The sequence below is a fragment of the Oncorhynchus mykiss genome, chromosome 17 (genome assembly GCF_057628025.1).
Source record: "Oncorhynchus mykiss isolate SJ-2025 chromosome 17, ASM5762802v1, whole genome shotgun sequence".
NCBI classification, from domain to species: Eukaryota; Metazoa; Chordata; class Actinopteri; order Salmoniformes; family Salmonidae; genus Oncorhynchus; species Oncorhynchus mykiss.
In genome coordinates, this window is record NC_143038.1 from 13,235,542 (window position 1) to 13,263,099 (window position 27,558).

Genomic DNA, 27,558 nt, shown 5'->3' on the forward strand with positions numbered 1-27,558 from the left:
CCTTCTAATGCCCACATTGCTGTTTCATCATGGATTATCATTGAACATAAACACAAGGCAATGTTCAGCCATCTTGTCAAAGCAGAACCTTCCCCACAGGAACAGTTATTTGGGGATTTTGGCAGTTGTATTAACTTTGAGCACAAGTATCGATCCCACCTTTGCTGCTGCTCCATAGCCTGTCTAACAACGTAGGCCTATTGATTGTAACACATCTCTCTTTCCTTCTCTCTCTGACCTCAGTGAGCATCCTGCTGTTGCGGAGCAGAGCAGTGAGCACCCCTCTGTTGCGGAGCAGAGCAGTGAGCACCCCTCTGTTGCGGAGCAGAGCTGGACGGGGACTAATATGACAGGAGGGCTGTGTGTGTGTTCCAGAGTACGTCTGCTTGTTCATAGGGAAACGGTCATATTGCCTGTTCCGAGGGAGAGCCGCTGTTGGAGAAAACCGCTGACCTTGCATCTCCTAAACAGGATGAGTCCACTGATAGTCCCATAGATTTGTATTAACCTGATATGACTGTTGTGTTGCTATTATATCAGAGGCAGGAGAGAGTTTTTCCCCCCTTTCTACTCATGGCACAATGTATTGGAATTGGCCTCTGCAATTTATTTTTCTATTAGCCAAGTCCTCTGAAGTGTGATTGGGCTGTGAGCCAGTGGTAACTGGTCAGGCCGGTGGAGAGTGGACTGGCCGAGCTGATAAGGCTAGAGTCAGTCCAATACTCTACACAGCACAGTGACTCTGGCTACAGATGGACCGCTTTTACAACTGTGATTGAATCTAGATATGAGGAACTGGTCTGACCACCCATCCCCCCTAGAGACAAGCTCCACCATACACAACTAGGGGTGACTTCCTGTTCCAGCTCTCTATAAACTTACACCTCACCTTGGCTGAGCTCGAAAGGCATCAACAAAACAGTCTTCATTTTCCCTAAGCTGTGATGTGCTGTGTATACACAGCTGATCAACTGCGGCCATCAGAAGCTTTTGAATTGCTGTAAGTAGGGCAGATGGCTGTGGTATTTTGTGTCTTCACTAATCCAAGCTGGATATTTACTGGTAACATTTCACAAAATGACCCCAGGGCATTGACGAGAAGGATGTGACAGAAGAGTTTGGGGGGGGGGGGGGGCTCTAACCAGTGCACCCCTCACCACCACTAACTCTATCCCATTTAACAGTGATGTCCCCCTCCCCCCTCCTCCCTGGCACTGGGACCAGCTGTGGATCAATACAGGGACATCTGTTGGTGTTTCAGCCTTTGTGCCCCATGGCTCACCTGCTACTGAACATACCCTGTAACTGTAGTAATACAGGCATAGTGTTCTCACCTGCTACTGAGCATACCCTGTAACTGTAGTAATACAGGCATAGTGTTCTCACCTGCTACTGAACATACCCTGTAACTGTAGTAATACAGGCATGGTGTTCTCACCTGCTACTGAACATACCCTGTAACTGTAGTAATACAGGCATAGTGTTCTCACCTGCTACTGAACATACCCTGTAACTGTAGTAATACAGGCATAGTGTTCTCACCTGCTACTGAACATACCCTGTAACTGTAGTAATACAGGCATAGTGTTCTCACCTGCTACTGAACATACCCTGTAACTGTAGTAATACAGGCATAGTGTTCTCACCTGCTACTGAACATACCCTGTAACTGTAGTAATACAGGCATAGTGTTCTCACCTGCTACTGAACATACCCTGTAACTGTAGTAATACAGGCATGGTGTTCTCACCTGCTACTGAACATACCCTGTAACTGTAGTAATACAGGCACGGTGTTCTCACCTGCTACTGAACATACCCTGTAACTGTAGTAATACAGGCATAGTGTTCTCACCTGCTACTGAACATACCCTGTAACTGTAGTAATACAGGCATAGTGTTCTCACCTGCTACTGAACATACCCTGTAACTGTAGTAATACAGGCATAGTGTTCTCACCTGCTACTGAACATACCCTGTAACTGTAGTAATACAGGCACGGTGTTCTCACCTGCTACTGAACATACCCTGTAACTGTAGTAATACAGGCATAGTGTTCTCACCTGCTACTGAACATACCCTGTAACTGTAGTAATACAGGCATAGTGTTCTCACCTGCTACTGAACATACCCTGTAACTGTAGTAATACAGGCATGGTGTTCTCACCTGCTACTGAACATACCCTGTAACTGTAGTAATACAGGCATAGTGTTCTCACCTGCTACTGAACATACCCTGTAACTGTAGTAATACAGGCACGGTGTTCTCACCTGCTACTGAACATACCCTGTAACTGTAGTAATACAGGCATGGTGTTCTCACCTGCTACTGAACATACCCTGTAACTGTAGTAATACAGGCATAGTGTTCTCACCTGCTACTGAACATACCCTGTAACTGTAGTAATACAGGCATAGTGTTCTCACCTGCTACTGAACATACCCTGTAACTGTAGTAATACAGGCATGGTGTTCTCACCTGCTACTGAACATACCCTGTAACTGTAGTAATACAGGCATAGTGTTCTCACCTGCTACTGAACATACCCTGTAACTGTAGTAATACAGGCATAGTGTTCTCACCTGCTACTGAACATACCCTGTAACTGTAGTAATACAGGCATAGTGTTCTCACCTGCTACTGAACATACCCTGTAACTGTAGTAATACAGGCATAGTGTTCTCAGTAGCTACTGCAACTCTGTGGGGCTCATAGTGATAAGTGGACATTGAATCTTATTCCCAACCCCTGTCACTGAATTGGCTAGATCTTCGATTCCATTTCTAAAATATTTGCAGAACCATTTTCGAGCTATGACTTGAGATACCTCTTGATACAGTAGTTTGTTTGAGGTCAGTTTCCCTTGAAATGAATGAGGAGATAAATTAGACCAAAAAACGACAACATAGCCTAATCAGTTCTCAGGGGTTCTTGAGGACCAGCTTTTAAACTCAATGCCAGATTGAACCAATGACATGCTGTCGACCTACCAGTTCTGTATGTGTGATGCTGCAGCCAGTTAGAATAGTCTATAGGGGGCAGTGCACAGCCTTTTCCTGCTACACCCTCTTCTCTCTCCTCCCAGTGCAGGACTTTAATCATTCTTTGGATACAACAATAGGAGAAACATTTATAGTCATATCCCGGTAATGAAAGAGGTGTCTCGTTGTCCTCTTTCATTTAACACATTGTCACAACCCAGAGCCCTAATCTCGCTCTCTGACGGACAGTTGCATCCTGGGAAAGAGGCGCATGTCATTGTTTGAGTGAGTCAAATCTGTTAAGCCCTAATTCTTCCGAGGGGTATTTGCATATTCGGAAGTATTCCTTTAGTGGCGGGCCAAATCCTCCTTATATGTGATGTGATGCATTTTTTTTGTATCATTTGTGAAGTATCTACATGCGCTATTAGCGCTGCATTATACCGCTGTATAATCTCAGAGATAAGATGGGTTCTCTAAAGTGTAGCATTACGCCGGGATGAAACACCGCAATTTCAAGCAGACTCAAAGGGGCTCAAATGTCAACGGAAATGTCAAGTGCTTTCGCAACGGCCGAATACCGGAATACCTTTTCTTTATCACCACCACCACCATCACTATTCCTCACTCGGCCTGGACTCTGTAATATGTGATAACACCAGCTCCCTCTGACACACCTGGCCTCCCCTCCCCCTCCCTCACGCCTCCTCTGATTTATCATCAGGATGGCTTTCCTAATTCCACAGCGAGACTCCGTCCGTTATCTACGCTTTGGCGTTCAGCGCGGCGAGGTACGTGGCCCAGTCTGGCATGGGCACCACCGCGGGTCTGTCTGTGTCGGCGTCAGGCGGTGCAGCCCCTCAGGAGTCCCTTCTGCGCATCGGGGCCTGGAACGGTCACGGTAACATTGTTTAGTTCAGGTGGTAACCTGGTAACTGATAGAATAGAGTAATGGAGGTATACTACTATGAAGACGTACTACTGCAACCCTACGAGTGAGCCTACCATCTGTCTATGTACCTATACATGTACAGTATGCATGTATACGCAACGTAGACTGTCATTCAGAACCGTACTCTTTGTACTGTACCATATTCATGAGACACAACCGTACCATCGGCTCGCTTCTCCCTCCTCTGGTTCATTCCAATGCCGTATCAGAGACGGAAGACATTTTCAGAGTCACTTTGCATCTGTTCTGTGGCTGTGTTTGTCTATTTGTTTTGTTCTTCCCTGCTGTGTATCTAAGCGTTGATTTCTGCCGGCGAGGGACACATGAAAAGAGCCATGGCACGAACAGAAAACAAGCCCTCAGAGACGGGGAGGATGAAATGAAAACACAAGGAAAGGAAACGAGGCCCAGGAATAAGCTGCGATTAAACCGCAAACAATCAAGCAGGCAGGGACGAGGAGTTGGAGAGAACAAAAACACAACAATGCAAGCAAATAAAACGGGCAAACAGGGAACGCCGCGTGTTTATGGAAAGATCTTGGCGAGGACAAATTACACCAACTGCCGATTAACAGAGCGGCGTGCTTTGAAGAAAAAAAAGAGTAGGAAAAATGTGTTTTGTTGGAAATGGGAATCGTTTCTTTGACAAAGAGATGTCATTGGATATCATTGTAGGAAATGGACGCCTCTGTAAGTGTTATCATGCTGTAGCTGCACTAGAAAACAATACACCAACAATCCTGAACCTGTTTTCGCCCGCCATTGCTTTAAAGACCTGTAACATTTCAGCAAAACAAATATTATTGCGTCATCTGAAACTGTCAGCATTCTTTTGGCACTTGGGTCTTATTGGCCTCGAAGCTAATCTCTCTCTCTCTACGTCCTACAGTAGAGAGCTTGGTCAAAACTCTTCAAGTGGAACGGTGGTGGTGTTTCCATACAATTGACTGCGCTTCTGAAGTCCTGACACAAGGTCCCTTATGACAGATGAGGGCTTTTTAATGGTCTCCATGTGAACGCACTGGACTGGTTCCTCTTAATTAGTACTTTGTCTCTGGTTAGAAGTGACCTTTTCTTTTGCACTTTTACTCTGTTTCTGTCTCTCTCTCTCCTTGGTTATGTGTGGCTTTGCCCCTATACTATACTGTATAGTCAGCCATTTTGACAATGCCATTCCAGCAAGATGGCCCTTTCTGAATCGCTAATTCATTCCAAAATTGGCCCCTTTGAATTCCTGGCCACTTTATGGCACAACCTTAAACCACAAACCCATCCAAAAAGCACAACCAGCAGTGTCCCCCTGTCATCCCGCTCTCTCTCCCAGGCGCTACCATGGTTTCTCTGGCATGTCTAGAGAGCGGCTGCAGCCATCGCCTCCTCCATTTGGAGAATCAGAGATGACCTTTCCATGAATAAAGTCAAAGAGGATTAAGGCAGAAGAAGCCTTCCCAACGTCGGGCGAGGGGACCGGCAGATGCAACCTCCTCTGAACGTGGCTAGAGTGTTGATGCCTTCGCCGCCTGAAGGCAACGCTTACGAGGGCTGTGTGTGTGTGTGTGTGTGTGTGTGTGTGTGTGTGTGTGTGTGTGTGTGTGTGTGTGTGTGTGTGTGTGTGTGTGTGTGTGTGTGTGTGTGTGTGTGTGTGTGTGTGTGTGTGTGTGTGTGTGTGTGTGTGTGTGTGTGTGTGTGTGTGTGTGTGTGTATTTAAATGTTGTGCAAAAAAAAGACAGACCTGGCTCCAAGTGGGACGATAGGAGAAAAGAAAACAGTCAGAGAACATGTCTTCTTGAGTTGCCAAAAAAAAAAGTATATTTTCAAAACTCCTGCCAATCTTTTATTGAAGATATACATTGAATTATTGCGGCAATCATTAATCCGTTCAATTTGAGGCGATAGCATCGCAACCTAATATCCTTATCTGATTTATTGGCCACTCCTATCTAATCCATAGGTTACAAGATGTACGAACATGGGGTGTATTGCGTTAAGGAAAAGATCTGCCCATCACACACTCAGGATTATAGCAATTGTGCTTAGCCTACCTTTATTCACAGCTGAACTAGAGCCAGGATCAGGGCTGTGTATTGACACCCCTGCCTTTGATCAATCTGAACTGAATCTTATTTCTTCATTAGCATTAATGCATTTGGCGGATATTGATCTTTGATATCAGACAAACGAATGATAACTGATCCCCTTATATATGTTGATTCTTCCCCTCCATTGTCCTCAAATCACCACCTGCTCTCATTGGGTTGCTTTGTGTTGTTGGCCACACATCGCTTTGTACTGTGTGTGACGCAGTATACCTAAAAGCTTTGTCAAAACTGGTTTTGGATCAGTCCTGGATCTCAATCGCAACAGAAACCTTTTGGGGTCCACTATGGCAGTAGATAAAGTGGGCGCCTGTTCTGTTGTATTCATTTGGCAGAGTCCTCATTGCCTTAAACCGAGTCAGAAGCGCAGGCCTCCCCGGTGGAGTCAAAGGTCGGGCTGCTGCTAATCTGTGCAACATTAGGAGAGTAATCCTCGGGGTTGAAGCTTGACTGTTAACAGTTTTCTTCTTCCCTTTTGTCTTTGTGGTAAGTGATCTTGGAAGATTTTGAGGGATGCCCCTGGTCCACAGAGGTAGCATTAATCGTGGGAAAGAAATTATTCCACTGCTACTACAGAATTGTGATTGTGGTTTCTTAGTTCTTTGTGTTGTGGTTTCCACTGCTATAGGCTACAGAATTTTTTTTATTTTTTAGTTTGGCAGATATTGACATCTTTTCACCTCTAAACCACCTCTCTGGACTCGGACTGATAAGAAAATGATGTTCCACAAACCACTTGGACGAAGGAGTGGGGAGAAAGAATGATAAATATATAGATATATCCTCCTTTTTCCTCGACCTATACCAGCTAAACCACCTGCTACTCTACAAAGAGAAATTCCCAGGCTTAGGGAATGAAAGAGCCCTTCAACACAGTGGGTTTTGTCTCCTTGTGCAAATGGGGAGAAGCAGGGCATGTCAGATTGACGTGGCACTTCTTGTCATTCAACACAAGTTTTCGGCTTAATCCCCCTTCTGAATCCACTTCTTGACTTCAGTGTCCGTGGGTTTTATTTCTGCGGTCTTCATATTTCTAAACGTATGTTTTCAGTAAACAGAAGTAGTGTAAGAAGTAGATACAGAAGAAAGGCAGCTTTCTGTTCTGTGTGTGTCAGGGTGTGTGTGTGTGTGTGTGCTTGCTTACACAGTTCCTGTGTTAAGTGCTTAAAAATCACCCCCAATACCCACGCACATCGGTATAGGAACGCTTTACAAAGCCTTGTGTAATCTTCCTTTTTGGTGGGTCCTTAGTTTCATCTGCAGGGGATTACTGTACGGCTTTTTTGGGGGAATCTGCAAAAGAGGAGGGATGTACAAAATGGCGGAAAAAGGAAAACAAATTGTATCGTAATCTCTCAAGAGAAAAGGACGCTTGAGTGAGGGAGTCCCATTGACCCTCCATCTTTTTTCCCCCCTTCCTGAAAATCCCATAATCCTTCATGTTTGATGTCTCAAAGCTAATGGCGTTTATTAGGACGGCCCAAAAGGCGCTTTGTCCCCGGCATGGTTGCCGTTGAGGTTTTGAATGACATTGCGGAGAGAGAGCGGGTAACTTTAGCTTAATCTGGGCTTATCTGGCCCCGACGCACACACAGGTGTGTGGCCCTTAAGCCCAGGGGAGGCAGGCCTTCTTCTGCAACCCACCACCAAAGATCAATCCAGCTCCTCAGGCCAGAGACATCCAGAGGAACATACACACCGCACCTTTAACCCAAGACGCTTTATCCTCCTCGTGGATTGAAGTGCTCATTACCACATTTTAATTAAATTACGGCCAGTGTTCTTTCTCAATATCTCTTTCTCTCTCTGGTAAAGAAGACCCAGACCGAACTTAAACTTGCTTGAATCAGTTTTTGTCTTGTGAGTGAATGGAGAAGGCAGCTATACGGGGTTTGATTGTACCCTCCATAATGGTTTGGTTTCAGGCCTATACCTTTCCTTTAAAGCTTCTACTTCATGACATTGCAGTGGACGATGACTTTTGCCCTCTTTACATAAGGCTCCTTAAAGAAACGTCTTTGCCTGTGTGTGTCCATTACATTATACCAGGCATTGTCTTTGAGCTTTTGATGACCTCATTTGCTGTATGTGGTAAATTGGTCACAGCTAAAACTATTTCAGCACTAATTGTTTCATTTAAGATATCATATGTGCATCAAACTTGGATGCCGTTGCTGCTATGCACACTGTGTCCATTTGGAAAATGTAGGCCTATAACATACATCAACGTGTGGCCGAGGAGTGCTGACGCTCTTATTGGATTTGGAGGCCGCTCCTTCAATAAAAAAAATGAAATTCCCATAATTCAATAGCAGATATAAAGGCCACCGGCCCAGTGATCCATAAACACTACGGTGATGAGGTCATCTTCTCCAGCTTGCGTGTGGAGAGTATTAACTAATTAAATACAGCAGTGAAATAATAGTAGAATACATTCACAATTCAAATATGGCTTCAATAATGAACGATACATGTTATTTAAGTGCAATGATAGGAGCTGGCAAGCATTGTAATCAATGTGTTGTGTACAATTTTAAGAGAATAATCCTACATATCTGTAATGTGTAAATCTTACCCACCAAAGCATTAAGGTGACTTAACTTTAGGTCATATGTTTTCTGTCAAGGATGTAACCTTCAGGGGTCGACTTTCAAACCCCTCCCATGCACATAGTAGAAGGGGTGGGATCCAAAGGAAGACGAACAGTAATATGTGTCAGACCATTTTCTCTTGAAACTCCTGCACCCCCTAAACTGGGGAGTTTAGGGTTCCTCGTCTGCCTTCCTTCAGCATTGCCATTGAGTTTGATTCCCGTATGGTCCAATATGATAGATTTACTGTATCCGGTCTATTGACTAATTAACTACAATTTAACATCCTCTTTTTGGTGGTTTCATTTTCCTCGAGGGCGACCTGTCCGCTTAGCCACTGTATGCTCCATATCAGTACCTTCTATTTAGATAGAAAACAGACGTTGAGAATAATGTCTAGATAATCCAGGAGTAGACTCAATCTGGCTCTGGGAAACTGACCCCATACGATACTTGTTCTATTGGACCTTTCTCTCATTTGTCTCCCTAGCCCCCAAATCACTTTCCCTCGCTGCCCCATCTCAGTAAATGATGAGTCGTCACTGGACAGGACGATAGCTGGACCGCCTCCATTCATTCTCTCTTGACATTTTGTCACCTCTAACATAATGACTTTGGGTGACCAACAGGGGGCATTAGCCAGCAGCTTTAAAATGGATGCTTTGATATCCCTAAGCTGTTGGTGTAAGCTTCTCATATCAGTGACAGAGGGAGATGAGCAGCATTTGCTGCTATTTATGATCAAGATTACATTTTGGTCAATTACCTCTCTCCTCCCCATCCTATCATTTATGTGCACTAGTATCTTATTGCTGATGTCGGTGTTTTGTGTGTGTGTGTGTGTGCGTGTGCAAGCCTATAGCGTGGCTATGTGCGTACGTGCGTGTGCATTTTTACGTGCATGTGCTTAGCTACACGTTTTCGTTTTGGGAAGCCAGAGCATAGTAGACGTTTGTATGGCATAACAAGATTACACTGCAGAATCCTGGCTCCCAGGGAAAGAGCGTCACGTCACCCTCGGCCTTTTTCTCTCGCCGTCTGTCTCTCTTTCACCGGGCTTAGACGCGCTGATCTCAGATACAACCATCCTCTAATCCAAGCCTTGATAAGGCTTCAAAGCAACATGCCATGAATAGCGTGTTTGACATTATCCGTGGAAATACGCTGGTTTGAACACATGACCCCCTCATTATGAGGACCCATATGTTCTCCTACGCCACATTATTCCACTGAAGTGTTAGCTCTTTAGACTAAGCACGCCTGCAGGGCGATACTCAGTGCTTATTACTGTTAGATGAATGTGAGGATCTTTTCAAGGTGTTAAAATGTCAGGGCCTTAATCAGAAATAACACATTGCGGTGACGTCAACCCAGGTTTCTGCAATATTCAAAATGACCATAGAAAAAGTGCTCTCCACATGGACTCTGAACAAACTACAATAGAGCACATACAGGACAGTATTCAATTCAATTGCGGCGGCAGGGTAGCCTAGTGGTTAGAGCGTTGGACTAGGAACCGGAAGGTTGCAAGGTCAAAACCCCCGAGCTGACAAGGTACAAATCTGTCGTTCTGCCCCTGAACAGGCAGTTAACCCACTGTTCCTAGGCTGTCATTGACAGTAAGAATTTGTTCTTAACCGACTTGCCTAGTTAAATAAGGGTAAATAATCTCATTGCTGGTAGGCATAGTAGGCGTGTAGTCTATTATCCTGTGGTCAAACTGCAACGTTACTCCATAAAAAAGGACTGGATGTTCAGTATGGTCCATGATGTTGAGACAGCCTGCACAAAGAACATCTGTCAGCCCCACTCTCCAGAGCAGGCCCTGGGCCCTCTGTGTATCAAGCAGTGAGGGGGTCTCCCCTGCCATGTGCTTGTCATGTGCCATGGTAATTGTGGCCCATTGTCCTCAACCGGACTCCTGCCTTTCCCTTTTGATGTGAATACACTAATTTCCTCTTTTTCTCCCCCCCCCCCCACCGCATCCCTCTCCATCCATATATGGCCCTAGTGTTTCTCCGAGCAGCCTTTGATAGTGGCGCAATAGCGTTAATTGTTTTGTACTTTTCTGCAGCCGGTCCTCGTAGGTGGGCTCAATAATCTATACGGACACCAAAGCCTAGACCCCCATGCAATGTCAGGACCCCCTGCTCGGAGAAAATAGGTAATTAGTGGACCGTTGTTTAAAATGACGGACGGGGACCCTATCTCCATTCTCGTCACTTTTTTTTGAAGGTATTGGACGTCTCGCGTCTTGTCGGCGATCGTCGCAGCTGGAAAACAAAGTAGGAACTGTTTCCGCACGCCGCTGGTCCCAAGTAGCGCCTTTGATTTCGTAAATTGTCTCATTAAAGATGAGACTGGAATCACCGTGGAGACTTGGCCCGAGTGGGAATTTGCCCTCGGTGCTGAAGAGCTGTTAGCACATCGGAGCGGCAGATTCCCAAGGCTTTAGGCCTGGGCAATTAGGCCTGGGAGTCAGGGAGGCAAAGGCATGTGCAAGCAAGGGGAGGGAGGGAAGGGAGAGTCCAGGTGAGCCTCCTCCTCGTGATCACTGGCATGTTAGAATTAGTTTAATTGGGGCTCCGTTTGATTTTCACCGACGACAACCCTCCCCCCACACACACTCAGACGCACTCACACAGACAGACCCACCCAACTCCACCCCCGAACTTAATGGCAGAATGGTGACTTGTCAAAGTTGACAGCGACCTCGATGTCAGAGAGAGGGGAATGGGGAGAGGGGGGTAGTGAGAAGCCCTTTGAAGTGTGGCACCCACTCCTTTTGCCCCGCCTACTTTTGAGCACAGCATTTTCCTGTCTTTTTCTGGAAGAAACGTTTGAAAACAAATTGACACCTGGCCTTTGGGTCTTCTCCTCTGCTCCTCTGAGACCACGAGGTATTTTGCTAATGTCACCTGCAGCAGGTGACTTCAATGGGATTATCGCATTTCTCTTCTTGAGGACGTGATTAGACATGGTGTGGTTACCTGAACTTTTCCCCAGGTTGTCAAGACTTTACGTGAACTTTTAACTCTCTTCCAATGATGTGTTCATCCTGAGGTGTCTGCTTTGTTGAATTATCGCCAGTCCTTCAATAGTCCTAATTGGGACAGTTGGTTGTCATAAGGTAATGATAAAAAGAAGAGGGAGAAAGAACCCCAACTAATTTCCATCGGTGTGTCATGCTTTCTGGAAATGCACATTTAAACAGGCCAATTAGGGCCGGCAGACCTCCCCGGTCATCACACGCCGGTCGGTCCTCGGCACAAACAAACACACCAAGGACCCTATTATCCTCCTTCCATCTCAAAGGCAGTCGAGCAATGTCTCTCCTTAAGTAGTGCATTTTAAGAAGCTGTACTATCTAATATTCTGTCACTCTCACCCACTCATGTTTTTCTCAGCGTACTAGAGGCAGGTTTCGGCTTTGTGCTCTTCCACCACCCCCACCCTCCCTCCCCCTTCCCTCCTTCTTCTCTCTGTTGAGGAATCTGGCCTAAATGAAAGCACATAGTTGGTGCGGGGGACTCATCGGGGCCTGGGCATCGGGGTGTTTCGTGCCGCCCCGTCAGTTGATGTTCTTGAATTGGTTTGAAGGGAGATCAAAGGGTCCCTCCGATCGGAGAGCCTGCTGTCGGAGAGAGAGAGGCTGCTCCCTCGACCGAACCCGCGGGCTCTGCTGATCAAGCCGTCACATGTGCCTTCCGTTTCCCTCCGCCCTGGCAGGGAGCACCACTGCGGGGACGAACATGGGAACATTTTTTGTTTTTCACTTTTGACCTCTCCTGGTGTGTTGACGTCTGCTGAAGCGCGATGACGTCCGTTTTTCTTTTTCTTCACCCCACATTGCACCTCTTTGCGTTGTTTTGGGGGTTGTTGCCAAAGCTCATTTGGTACATTGTTGACTGAATTCGCTCTACTGCAGAGAGCACTGTTCATTTTCTTAATCATGTTTCTCAGATCTCTATGTTGAGGGACCCAGTCTTCCCTCGTGTGACATTACAAATCACATTCCCTCTGTAAAATGTTTGTTCTGTTCCTCATGAAGAGTGTGCATCATGAATGCACAACCACCCCTACCATTTGCCTCCATGTTGTCTACCCCCAGCCCCCTGTAACCCCTCCAGCCTCATCCCCCCCCCCCCCCGCCGTCCCGCCGCCATATCATCGGCACACACACACGCCACATCATAATTAGGCCGTGTACCGAGTTCCCCGATAACATGTACAGTTTATTTCCCCGTCTTAATTCCTTATCAGATGCATTGATCGTGCCGCGCCTGCATTGATCTGGGGCCACTGTCTGGAGAGCAGCGATAAGCGGTGGCTCGTCTCCCTCTCCCCGCGCCTCACCCTCGGTGTTCACCGCGCCTCCGCGGGCCGGAGGGGGGAGCGGAGGCCCGGGATTAGCACCTTATTAGCTTCACAGGAGGCTTCGCATTTTTTTTAAAGCTGACACCTCGACAGCCGCGCCGAGGCTACGTTACCGATGGGGAAACATGCACACCGGCTCGACTCCATGACAATACGCGCTTCAAAAGGCTCAGAGGGATGAGAGGTTGGCTGTTTTTCATAGACGTTTTTTTTTTTCCTCTTTAAAGATGTGCTGTATATTTACATAGAGTGACACTTCAATACGGACACAAACCTTTAGCAACTATTGTCATTCTACCTGTTCTTCACCGAAGGCAAAACATGTATTAGCAATTCAAATTCTAAATGCTTTAGATGTTGATCTCAGAGCGATATAACCATTTGCGCTTATTTTCGTTGTTGCAGGATTGTCGGTGGCACGGTCACACACAGCGACAAGAAGACTGCTTGGGTGAGTGTCATTTCAGACCTACTGTCCATGAAGTGCTTGTTTGCAATAAGCTTTGCTCTTGTTTGCCATTAGTCTTAGACCCGGTGAGAACAGGTGACGTGTATGTTTGCGTTGAAAGGAAGTGGTGATAAGTGAGAATTAATGCACAAGCACACTCCCCACACTATTTGTCACACACACACACACACACACACACACACCCTCTATCTCTCTCACACACACACACTCATGCACCAACACAAATGCACAATCACTCCTATCTGATCAGCGAAAGATGAACTAGTGTCATTCAGGCCCCCACAAGACAGAGGGGTTTGTTGACGGTTGGGTTTCTCTCTGTCTATGCGTTGTAACCTGCCTTCGTTAAGCCCCAGCTAGGCCTTAAAATGCATCCGTTGCTCCCCGAGGGGAGGGTTGCACCACCAGAGCCTCTGGGCTAATGGCCATGAGCGGCCAGCCCATTAGGCCCCTGTTATTGGGACTCCCTCATTAGCATCTGGGCCCATTGTGTGGCCAAACAATGGCAACAAACAAAACATTAACATGGAAATGGGCGAAATGTACCTAATTAGTTTTCTGTGCTTGTATTGTTAAGCTCTAAAAAGATAGAGCTAAATTGCTTTGGATTTCAACGAGCTTCCAAAGCCCCCCTCCTCCGCTGTGGTTTCTGGAAAGTCACAGAGAAAGAGAATGGTGTGTGTCAATCTCCACTGGTCTATGACTATTGTAAGGACAATGTAGCAACATGTCATAAAAGGAAAGTACATTTAAAGAGTGATTTCTGCATAGTCCATTTCCTGGTTGTAAAAATTATAATGGTTCGCCTAATTTCAGTTTATATGACTTAACAAGAAAGTATAGTGCAGAGAATCATTGGGACCATCTAAACCGCAGTGAAATCTATTTTTCATAACCAAAAATATTGTATTTTCAGCTGTTTGAAACTGGTGTACAAAATCGAAAGTAAGCAAAAAAAAAAAAATGTAAGAACGGGAAGCCTATAAATAGTGCACATAAAACAGATATACCACTTCTTAGACTTGCTTTCAATGCAAATGACAGATCTATAAAACACATTTCTATGTGAATTTGCTTGGGTCGCCCAAAAAGTTACATATGGCAGCTTTAAGTGTTATATATGTGAACATATTTCTTATACATAGTATTGGCATGGCTATTAATCACATCACATCTAAATGTTAGGTCTTACTGGCAAGATGAATACAAGGACTGTCTTACCTATATAGTATAATGCTCCTGTGTATTATGTTCCTGAAGTGTTGTTTTTAGTGTGCATTCATTGGTCTGTGCTTTATACAATTGTGTTTGTCATTGTCTTTGTTCATGTGAAGTTCTTGGGATGTTCGAAGAAGATAACTTTCTGTCAGCAGTTGCTATTTTATGGAAGACCTTTATAAGAGTACGGTAAGTCAAGAGGGCCTTTCTCAACAGCAGTCCTTGTGCTGAATGAACAACCTTTTGGTTTGTGGAATGAATGACCTCCTTCCTCCCAAACGCACCCTGGGCATGTTTATTGAATTTCTTGTCGGCCATCTTTGTTTACATCGTTAAGGCAAAGTGGGAATCCCTGGGCTCACACAGAAAGGGATTAACGACACTTCGCCCATGACCAAACCAGACCGGTGGTACAGAAGAACGACCAATCTTCATAACCATGACCAGCCCTGTTTAGCATTCAGCTTGGAGACTTGGCCCGTTTCCCTGATCATGTTTTATTTTGACCATCTCGCTCTTGTTTAGTGTTGTTTTGACTGTCACTATCCGGGATAATATTCCCTCAGTACATCACAAAAAGGTGGCTGTAATGAGAGAGAGCAGAGAAAATGATTTCTCACTAGCTCTATTTTTGACGTTGTCTCTGGCCTCCTTCCCATTGAAATAGAGACGCATTGACTGACAGTATCAGCTTGTTAATTAGTCGTTATTGGTTGTCCTGAACAAGCTCTTTGACTGGGGAGCCCTTACCAGTGACCTTGGTAACCCCTGGCCATTCTACCTCAGACTCCAACACGGTGGATGGTCATCATTAACCGCTCGTCAATCACCGTTAACACACTGCTCTGCCAATCTGCCTGCCACTACACAGCCGGCATCCACACTCTGCTCTTTTTGTTAGCGCAGTCTGCTGTATGGGCCAGTTTTTTTAACCCGTTTTTACTCTTTGATTGGGCCAGTTTTGGACCAGTTTAAACTCTTAGATTGGGCCAGTTTTGGACCAGTTTAAACTCTTGGATTGGGACAGTTTTGGACCAGTTTAAACTCTTGGATTGGGCCAGTTTTGGACTACTACCAATCCTATATTTTCCGGATTGCTGACTGTCTGGACAACACCAAGGTAAGTCTAAAAAAAAAGGTACAACTTTATTTTAGTTTTACTATCCTTTTAAGTGTCTTGGATTGGACCAATTGGGACACGGCTTTCCTGTTATTATCACCTACTAGCCACCTGGATTATTCTATTGATTGTTCTGGAGCCTTTGCATCACTTTCCTGTGGATCCCAGCAGACCCAGCTGATGATGTCTTTAACTCTCCCTAACATCATACACGAATCCTGGACCCAGTCAACCCATTTTCCACCCAATCAACAGAGGATCATATCAGTATCATATGCATGGTCTTCATGATCCCCTCTGAATGATATTCAATACCTCCAATTGAAGACTGTGCATATCATTACAAGAGGCACCCCTGAGTGATATGATTCACGCCTGTTCCTGTGTAGACACTGGACGTTCTTAACCCCCTCAGATTGCTCCACTACTCTGTGGTGTTTGCATCATTAGGCCTCCAGAGGGCTTGGGGGAATTTAAACAAATACCATTTGTTTGAGTGGCCTCTGGCACCCGAGCGCTTGAGCCAGAGGTTTATCTCCTATGCCGATGAGCAACTGACTGCCGGGGAAGGTTGCAGTGTATATTATGGTTTTAGATTAAAGAGCAGCAAAGCTCAGGAACAAGGCCTAATCCCACTCCTCGGTGCAGCTCACGGAGCAGTCGTGTTGACCGTGACCTTTTTGGAAAGGGACGATTTGGTTGAAGATGCCCCCAGGATTGTGTGTGGGGGACAGGCTGCCAGTTAATTGATTTTAAATGTAGAATTTTTTTTTTTGCTGTCAAATCCCAGCAGGCTGAAGATCGAAGTCTTCCTCTCGCTCTCTCTGTCTCTCTCTGTCTCTCTCTTTGTGCTCTAAATAAGGACAAAGCTCTTTTTGTTGCCGTTTTTTGTCACCATGTTGATGGTGTTATATTTAGATGTACTGTAGTTCCCTTTCCCCCGAGATACACAGCCCGATTCTATGCAAAGTCTTAGGGCCTTGAATGTTTCTTTGTGGGGTTTTAGGGCTAAAGGAGGAGGATAAACAGCTTCCCTGTCCCCAGGAGGAATGGGTATCCCCATGCCCCTGGAGGCAAGAGAATGGGGCTTGGGGAGAACCCTCCTCCGCCCTCCATTGGTGATTGTTCCTATGCTAAGGGCCACTGCTGTTGTTATGTTGTAGGTTGCATAGGGCCTGATAACTGCCTGTGTCACACTGCAGCTCGCCTCATTAGTCACGCACCCTAGCCCCAGCGTGATTTACTATCAAAACACATTGGTGTGTGTGTGTCTGTGTGAGAGTTATTAATGTTCATCGTTAAAATGAAACAATTGCAGCTGCTTTAAATGTGGTTTATTGTGTTAAGAAAACATAGTAGAACAATTGTAATTGATTCAGTTCAACTACCGAATTTACATGACAGTGTTCAATTTTGTGAAGATACATCATTGAAATCATTACAGCCAATGCTATGCCAGATCCTAGGAGCCATCCTTAGTATCTCCTCGGGGAGATACAGCAAGGTTAGGGAATTTCCCTACCTGCCCCAGTGCTGTTGGCACAGGGTTAATAGGTGTTCAACCCTCCCATTATCCAGGAGCGTTTGTGAATTACCAGCCGAGTGATGTTTACCATTGATATCATATATATGCTAATTTCGCCACTTAATTAGTGGGGAGGGGCCGGCGGGCGGGGCAGCAGGAGGAGTGAGGGAGGGGGCGATCATGTGTAAAATTGATTTGTGAGGGGTGATATTTGATAGACCGCAGGGGAGTGGAGGCTCTTTGGAGAGAGAGCAGGCAGGGGGTGCTGCCATGGGGAGTGGGCTCAGAACAGAGACTCATCATAGAAGAAAGTCAGACTTTTATTTAGGTCTTTCCTCCATCCATGACTGTTGAGGTGTAGTTTGGCAGAAACAAAGTTGTGTATCACAGTTAAACCTATTTCTCTGCCTGCATGAATATGATATAAAAAAAAGATGACGGTATGAGGTTTTTGATTCAGGGCTAAGTTGAGTGATTTAACATTCTACTTTACATAATTAAGTAGGTTTTTGCACAATTGCCCTTTAAGGATATTGTGGCTGCTTTTGTTGTCCTCCATATTAAATAGTAATTGGTAATAGTTCAATTTCCTAATCGTTGGTTGGGGAATTCCCTCTCTAACTACCGTTAATTACAGTAGTGCCTTAACGATGCTCACCAGAGAGCTCAGAGCAGCCAGCATATTTAATTAACTTGTTAGTCTTTCATCAGGGGTTACTGGAAAATAGCACTGGGAAATAATACTATTAGAGGTATTCAGAATTGTGATAACAAAACAATAGTTGAATTTGCTAAATGCCAGATTTGGGGGATTGTATTTTTACTACAGAAACACACACACACACACACACACACACACACACACACACACACACACACACACACACACACACACACACACACACACACACACACACACACACACACACACACACACACACACACACACACACACACAGCAAACCTTTCATGGTAGACGGACATGTCCTAACCTCTATATGCATTAAAATAAAAACACTTATATTAATTAAATTTTACACAGGCCCTCAACTTAAAAGTTTCCTAGATGACTCTCAGGTTTTTACTTTCTATCCTTATTTATTTAAATTCTGTTTGTTTTTTGCATTCGTTCTCACAATTTAAACTGTGAATATTATGTAAAATAACAACTACATGAGAAAAAATACATATATTGAGCACGAATATGTTTTGCTTTGATAAGTTGAAAATGCACTTCTTGTGCCAGCCGGCGTGCTCATTGTCAAGTCCCTGGTTTTAGCCAAAGGTTTAAGCCGCCGTACGTGAGACGCATGGCTAAATGTCTGCTGGCTCTGAAACAAACAGCCCGCACCCAGCTTTAAGTATATTATCAGCCAAGTTCCTTTAGGAACGTATTGCTAAAGAAGCTTACCATTTAATTAATGTAAGTTCGGCACAGATTACACCCAGGCCAGTCTTGTAAGCGGAGGCTAGTCTTATTGACCTCCTATGCAAGAGCTTAAAGACACAAGAATGGCATTTTTACTAAACTTTAATGGGATAACTAGTATAATCTATCCGAAGTAAGGGAGGAATAAAGTGTTTTAAACATAATACCCTTCCAAGTTGTGAGTGGAAGAAGGTCTGTGATGTGAAGTGCAGGGCTGACATAGCTACTTGTTTATTTGGGCATTAACTAGATATTTGACATATTTTTGCCTGCCTGGGATTTTCAGTTGATTTGTTTTGTATTCATTTATCTGTGTCACCATTTTGTTTTTAAATAATGCTGACATTGTTGGGGGGAGCTTTTTTGGAATTCTTTTTTTTTCGATATTTAAAAACTCCTTAATTAACAGGCAAAGTTGGAGATGAAATTACAGAATGTTTATAGATGCTCATTTTGTCTAATGATTTGATAATGTTTTGTTAGAAGGAGATACCAATATCGAATTGTGAATTTATTAAAATTAGAAGGGAAAATCATACAGACAGACAACATAAGAGATGAACACATAGACGTGTTAATAGAACTGTAGAAGTTTGAAGAAGTATGTTTTATATTCACTGGAATGACATTTAGTAAGATTAATAGGGTTTGGTATTTTTGGTATTACTTCAGCATTGTTTGGCGGACACACAAACTCCACAAACGCCAGCATTTCACACGGAATGCAATACGCAAATTATATAATCTAGAACGAAAGCCGTTTTATTTGTTTATTTGCAAATTCTCCACCCATCCCCCCCTCCCCACCCATCCATCCTCCCGAACCCATTTTACCACAGATGTTGCTGTGATTTTTTTCACTCTTCTTTTTTTAGTTTCGATGTCACCCTTTTCAAACATTCTTTAACAGTGGGATAAAGGGATGGGGGATAGAGAAGATTAGGCAACGGGATCCTCCAGGCATTGTCTGAAAATCTGCAGATAAAAAGCATTGGTTTGGTGGAATGGGAGGGGAGCTGGAGGGGGTGGGACTGGGACTGGGAGGGATCCGTAGCGTACGGGGGCAGGTGGTGGTGGGGGCGGGTATTTTGGGGGTGCTTAGAAGCGATAGAGCCAACTGAGAAAAATTATATTGATATTTTGATATAGCAAGCCAACCAACCCTTATCATAAGGACCTTGCATTGCATGTGAGGCTTTCTTCAGCTGCTGAATATTGATGTCAGCAATAAGCTGGTGGAATTTTGGCATGGTAACAGCACATTGCCAAAAATAGGACAGTGATTGGAGCTCATTGTATCATCTTAATGGAACTATTGTGACAGGATTCTTCATCTTTTAATCTTGCAGCATCTTCTTCAGAATTGACCATATTGTCATAGATAGGAATTTCATACTAGGGTTTTCAATGTCTATCAAATCTGTTTGGCAAAGGATCACTGTTAACAACAATCCAGAGCATTTTGTTCAAGTCTCCAATGTTTTATATAAAAAGCAGGCTAACATTCCCCCCCATAGTATTGATGTGCTTTATGAACAGTCCATGTGTATTGACGAACCCATTAGCACCCTCATTTTAATCAATTGAAAGGTGATACTGTTTTCCTAATCTTGATAGTCCGTTCATTGAATCCACATTTGTTTCCTCAGTGTTTTTTGGGAGAAGGATTACACATTCTGCCACATCTAAAGTAGAAGAAGCCAAAGCATAGTGTATCATTAGGTGAGGACAGGGTAACTTTGCCAAATTGATCATCATTTTGTTTACAAATTATGTATTTGACAGTGTAATTGAATTTGATTTATGTGGTCCATCAAGGGATCCATTGACATGTAAACTGATCAAGACGCTCATATCAGTTAATGGTCAATGACTGGGAGCCTGCTAATGATGCCCCTTCATTGACTTGCTAAACTAGCCATTCCATTCCTTAAGTAGTTGTTATTTCCTTTAGCCTAGAGTGGATTTTGACTGATAGACATCCAGACTCCAGGAATTGTAATGCAATTGATCGTTTTCTTGTAAACATATTCACATCTTTGTTTTGCAAGGCTATTCTTGGTGAGCAGGCCAAATGTTAAACTATATTTATTACTTCAATTTAACAGTTAACATTCAAGTTATTTATTTTAGGTGTTGCCCCCCCCCCCTCCCCTCCCCCCTCTCCCCATTTGATAAGTATAGCACCAGGTACCTTGCCTTTCGAGCCAGGCCCATGTTGGTGCAACAAGCAGCTAATACCAGTTAAACCAGCACATTACATAAGAGATAAGGTAATAGGGAAGGAAATTACCCTCTTGTATTTTGGGAAGAGCTTTTGCCTTCCCCTAGCTATCTCTAAACAATTCAAGGAGATGGAAAAAGGAAAAAAAAACTCCCTGTTGGAATTCTTCCTCCAGATGCTTTGCCGTAGACTAATGGTGTTAGCGCAGCCATTAGCACGGCAGATTCATTCATTAAGCTAATGTGAGGCTAACCCTGTCGGCCCTGCTGAAACGCGTGCAATATGACACTGCTCAAATTTGTTCTAACACATGCCCTGGGGAGCCAAACAGCCTGGTGCTAATGGGGGAGGCGGAGCCAATTATGCTAATTAAATCGGTACTGTCAACAGACTGTAGTAGAACTGACTGACTAGCTATCTCTTCTTTCCACCTCTCTGCTTGCTTGCACTCTCGCTCTATCGCTCTTTTCCTTAATGTCTTTTCACCTCTGTTTTCGCTCCTCTTTTCATGTCTTCTTCTTCCTCCTCTCGTTCACTTCTCTCTTTCTCCTCCACTCGTTTCCAACTCTCTCTTTTCCCCACTCTTTTTCTCTCTGTGCATCTGTAGTGCGATGGGAAGTGTATGGCCTGTGCTAGGAGAGCGATAAGGCCTGTTTGTTTGGGTGTGGGGATGGGTGGTCTGAGTCTTATTTACCTGCAGGGTGAAGAGGCTTTTACATTCAGGTCTCTGCAGGCCTATCTTTACATTGTGTTCCCTGCCGTTCTGTCAGCACTCATCTGGAGCACTGTTGAATTAATAGTCTGCAGCCTCACACCAAGGGCCCTACACAACATATGGCCACCGTCCCCAATACACTCTCCCATGGACCCTCTCACAAGCCACGGCCAGATGAGCATCAGTAGAACCACCTTTCTGAGGAATACGTGTGAGCTAAACTCAAATTTGTTGTAGTAGTAGAATTGCTTTGAAGAGGTATTTGTTTGCTAGAAATTGACAAAAGTAGTGTATAGTCATTAGCCAGTTGTGATCAGAGGCTTATAGACAGAGTTGCATTAAGTCTACTTGATCACTATTGGTGTCAATCTAGCCAACGTTTCCAAACTCTTGCTGCATCTGGTTGGCTGAGGCAGAGGGAGGCCTAATCTGGTGGCTGGCCGGGCCTAGATATGTCACGCAGGTGCTGCTTCTTCCCCCCCGGAGCCCAACATTCTTCCATAGTCATGTGTGTCTGGGCAAACCACGCATACGAGGAGCGTCGTCCCACCGCTGACTAATCAGTGCCCCGGCAACATGCATTGTTGCTCTATGCAAATCCATTGGAATAGGGGTGGGGGGGGGGGTCCGAGCTCAGGCAACAGAGTTGGATAGAAAACTGAGGCCAGCCAATAAATGAAAGTTTGCCTTAAATCCGTGGGATAATAGAAGCAGGGTTGGGGCCGAGCCTCGAAGCCGAGATAAACAGAGGGATTACTCCTCGGTTTTGCATCACTCGCTCTCCTCTGGGTGGCCCTTAACCGTCAAGAAAGCAGAGGGGGAGAGAGGGAGAAAGAAAGAAGAAGAAGAAACGTTTAACGCATGGACATTCACACAGCACATGGGGGAAAGGAGTGAGCCTAATTCCATCAAAGACTGAGAAATTAGCAATTAATTTATTCGAGCCTCCTCCCTTCCCCCCACCCTCCCTCTATTTTAGGCCCAATTGTTGGTCAGTTCTGCGACATCTGGTCCTGAGCAGTCCGTGTAGCTGACGACTGATGGCCTCTCCACTAAAGTAGCAGACAGAGAAATCGCCCCTTTTTCATTCATTTCTTTCCCCCTCGGAGATTAGTTAGGAACGAGGAAAGTAATCATTAAAAATGTTGCTCTTTTTCCAGGCCATGCATAACCACAGGCGGCGACTTTATTTGCAATTGTAATTTAAAGAATAATTAAAATAAGTTAAATGATTCTGTAAATGTAGAACAACTTGAGTCTTTGTGCTCAAGGGTGCATGAACCTCCCTCCTATGGCTGGTTGCTCTGATAAACTCGCTAATGAAAGGATGTTGCTCGACACTAATGACAATTTTTAAGTGTTTTTGGATTTGCCTCATCCCTCCGTCCTCCGTGCACTTTCTCTCTGATGGTGGTGGTGGCATGCCTTTTGTAATGGTGTTCAGGGGACAGCAGTTCTAATGCTGGGAATCCTATTTATTTGATTTGCTGTAAACATTGATGAAACATTATTGTAATAATCATTCAGAAATGTTAGCCTTTAAAGGCCCAAAAAATCGTTAACTTCTGAGAACATAGATTGTGTATTACAGATAAAGATAGGAAAGGGAATGAACCCTGTATTGATGCATGTCATGTCTGGTGACTTTAAAGCCTTTTTTTTATTTTCACCTGGAGCTAATGCTGCTCAATCAAATGCAGATTGTCAAGGGGAGAGGAGATGGCCTGCATAACGATACCAGAACGTTTTTTTTTAATTCAGTGTTTGAGATATGGGCTTTTGAGCAGCAGCAGATTATAGCTCCCTCCCAGCTCTTGTGGAAATGAGCTGTTGACATTCTTTGGGGTCATTGTCCAAGATAGCTGGGCCAACCACCAGGATTTAGTAGATAAACCCTTCCACTGAGACCTTTATCCATTTCACATTTCACCACAACTTGAAAAGGTTAACAAAATGATGCTTGGCAATGTACACCTCCATCGTCCTATCTCCCTCACAAATATTGACGTCAATATGCTGTCTGCGTTAAATAAATAAGAGTTCTGTAAAGCTATTCGAAGGTAAGTTTATATATTTGCACGGGTAGGCCTATGTTAACACGGCTTCTCACATTTATCTTGCTTTGCCTGCAAACCTGCCTCGTATTTTGTCTGATATTGGACCCTTTGGAATAGACCTTCGGCCATGCTTGTCCATCTTGCACCGTTGGCAATTTTGACTGATCTTGGCTTCTCTTTATGATACACATAAGGCTATAGGACCATATATCGCAAAATGGTGTGAAGAGGAGCCACAAGCATTCACTGAAAGGGACTTCTTTAATAATTTGGAAACAAAACCCAAGGAATTTCTCATTAAGAACGCAGTCAAAGTACAGGAAGGCGATGATGTTATTGTTTTTTTCCCATGATCCTTTTGGCAACCTCGGGTCTTAGGAAAACAACCCAGACGACATGACAAAAAAATAACTTGAAAGGACACAAAAGCACAATGAGGGACGAAGGCAAGGCGCACCACTGGCGGCTGTCTCGGACCCAGCGGAGGAGTAGGCCTCGCCATACAGCCCCGGCCACTCCAATTCTGAGCCGATGCTAATGAGGCCGCTCTGATCCCTCCGGCGCTTCCCATGTTTTCAACACCTTCAAGGACCACATGGCGCTAGCAGCATAAAGACAACTAAATGAGAAATCGGAACATTTTTTTGTGGAGCCGGGACTCTCGGTGGCGGCTTGCTTTTCAGGCTCGGACTGTTCATTGAATATTCCCTCCATGAAAAGAAAAGATAAGAAAGAGGTGCAACAGGGGGTAAGGATGACTAAACTTCTACAAAAAATGGACATATTTGCCGATAATCGATTTATGGGTGCACAAGGCACTGGAGCCACTGATGAAGAAAGAAGAAATTATCCTGAGATTTGAAATCGGAAAGAAAGAAAGAGAAAGAAAGAAAGAAAAGGGAGAAGATGGTCAAATTTTGGCGGGTGTTTCTCACAAGCACCATAATGAGATCACTAACATCTTGAGTCGGCCTCAGCTATAGTGGGCCAAACAACAGCCTGGCAGATGAAAGGTGAATGGGCCCTAGGTTCCCGCTGGCTGTTTTAGACCCCCTTTAATAGCACTGAGCCCTATGAAAGGCTCCTGGGCAGTAGCTCATATTAGCGCCCAGGCACACTGGTTAATAGGATGATGCCTTTTGGCTTTTGTCATGAGATTATTAAGGGTTCTGTTGTCACCGGTGCCTGTTGAGCACAAGCCCCTAGAATCGTCTCCCTGCGCTCATTGTCTGGTTTATGTGGTAAAAGGGGTCTTTTGATGAGACACCTCTCAGGGCTCTATCAGGTGAGCTCTGCTCAGGGGTCTCCCATCTACTACACCCTCAGGAAAATCTCAAGTGCTCGGTTCCCCACTAAAGACCCTTGAATCTGTCATCATCTTCGACAAAGCCAAAAGCTACAGAAGGTAGGTAGAGGCCGGAGGAAAAGGGAAATGAATAAAGCGATCTCTCTCGGTCGTAGAAAAATGAAAAATGTTTGAATGAATGAATTCATTTACCCTCTTTCCCTTTTCCTATGTAGTATACTAGGGCTATACAAACTGAAGGAGAGAGGTATAGAATGTTGAACTAAATTGAATCTGGTCTAACAACTTTACATTGTAGTACATCATTTGAAACAGTGAAAGGTTTTAGTAAAGAGGAAAATCCCCTCCTGTGTGTGTGTGTGTGTGTGTGTGTGTGTGTGTGTGTGTGTGTGTGTGTGTGTGTGTGTGTGTGTGTGTGTGTGTGTGTGTGTGTGTGTGTGTGTGTGTGTGTGTGTGTGTGTGTGTGTGTGTGTGTGTGTGTGTGTGTGTGTGTGTGTGAGTATGCCTAAATGTATGTACAGTGAGGGAAAAAAGTATTTGATCCCCTGCTGATTTTGTACGTTTGCCCACTGACAAAGAAATGATCAGTCTATAACTTTAACTAGCTTCATGAGGAATGCTTTTCCAACAGTCTTGAAGATGTTCCCACATATGCTGAGCACTTGCTGGCTGCTTTTCCTTCACTCTGCGGTCCAACTCATCCTAAACCATTTCAGTTTGGTTGACGTCAGGTGATTGTGGAGGCTAGGTCATCTGATGTAGCACTCCATCACTCTCCTTCTTGGTCAAATAGCCCTTGCACAGCCTGGAGGTTTGTTCGGTCATTGTCCTGTTGAAAAACAAATGATAGTCCCACTAAGCGCAAACCAGATGGGATGGCGTATCGCTACAGAATTCTGTGGTAGCCATGCTGGTTAAGTGTGCCTTGAATTCTAAATAAATAATTATAAATAAATCACTGACAGTGTCACCAGCAAAGCGCCCCCACACCATCACAACTCCTCCTCCATGCTTCACGGTGGGAACCACACATGCGGAGATTATCCGTTCACCTACTCTGTCTCACAAAGATACGGCGGTTGGAACCAAAAATCTCTCATTTGGACACCAAAAATCCCAAATTTGGACTCATCAGACCAAAGGACAGATTTCCACCGGTCTAATGTCCATTGCTTGCGTTTCCTGGACAAAACAGTGTTTTAGAAATGTTTTATTACAAATAAATGTATCTCAAATAAAAAACTGAATTAACTTATTTACATAAGTATTCAGACCCTTTGTTATGAGACTCGTAATTGAGCTCAGTTGCATCCTGTTTCCATTGATCATTCTTGAGATGTTTCTACAACTTGATTGGAGTCTACCTGTGGTAAATTCAATTGATTGGGCATGATTTGGAAAGGTACACACCTGTCTATATAAGGTCCCACAGTTGACAGTGCATGTCAGAGCAAAAACCAAGCAATGAGTTCAAAGGAATTGTCCGTAGAGCTCCGAGACAGGATTGTGGTGAGGCACAGATCTGTCTGCAGTATTGAAGGTCTCCAAGAACACAGTGGCCTCCATCATTCTTAAATGGAAGATGTTTGGAACCACCAAGACTCTTCCTAGAGCTGGCCGACCAGCCAAACTGAGCAATCGGGGGAGAAGTGCCTTGGTCAGGGAGGTGACCAAGAACCCGATGGTCACTCTGACAAAGCTCCAGAGTTCCTCTGTGGCGATGGGAGAACCTTGCAGAAGGACAACCATCTCTGCAGCACTCCACCAATCAAGCCTTTATGGTAGAGTGGCCAGACAGAAGCCACTCATCATTAAAAGGCACATGACAGCCCGCTTGGAGTTTGCCAAAAGGCACCTAAAGACTCTCAGACCATGAGAAACAAGATTCTCTGGTCTGATGAAACCAAGGTTGAACTCTTTGGCCTGAATGCCAAGCGTCACGTCTGGAGGAAACCTGCCACCATCCCTACATGGAAGCATCATGCTGTGGGGATGTTTTTTAGCGGCAGTGACTAGGAGACTAGTCGGGATCGAGAGAAAGCTGAATGGAGCAAAGTCCAAAGAGATGCTTGATGAAAACCTGCTCCAGAGCACTCAGGACCTCAGACTGGGGCGAAGGTTCACCTTCCAACAAGACAACAACCCTAAGCACACAGCCAAGACAACGCAGGAGTGGCTTCGGGGCAAGTCTCTCAATGTCCTTGAGTGGCCCAGCCATAGCCCGACTTGAACCCGATCGAACATCTCTGGAGAGACCTGAAAATAGCTGTGCAGTGATGCTCCCCATCAAACCTGACAGAGCTTGAGAGGATCTGTAGAGAAGAATGGGTGAAACTCGCCAAATACAGGTGTGCCAACCTTGTAGCATCATACCCAAGAAGACTCAAGGCTGTAATCGCTGCCAAAGGTGCTTCAACAAAGTACTGAGTAAAGGGTCTGAATACTTATGTAAATGTGATTTTATTTTTAATACCTTTGAAAAAACGTCTAAAAACCTT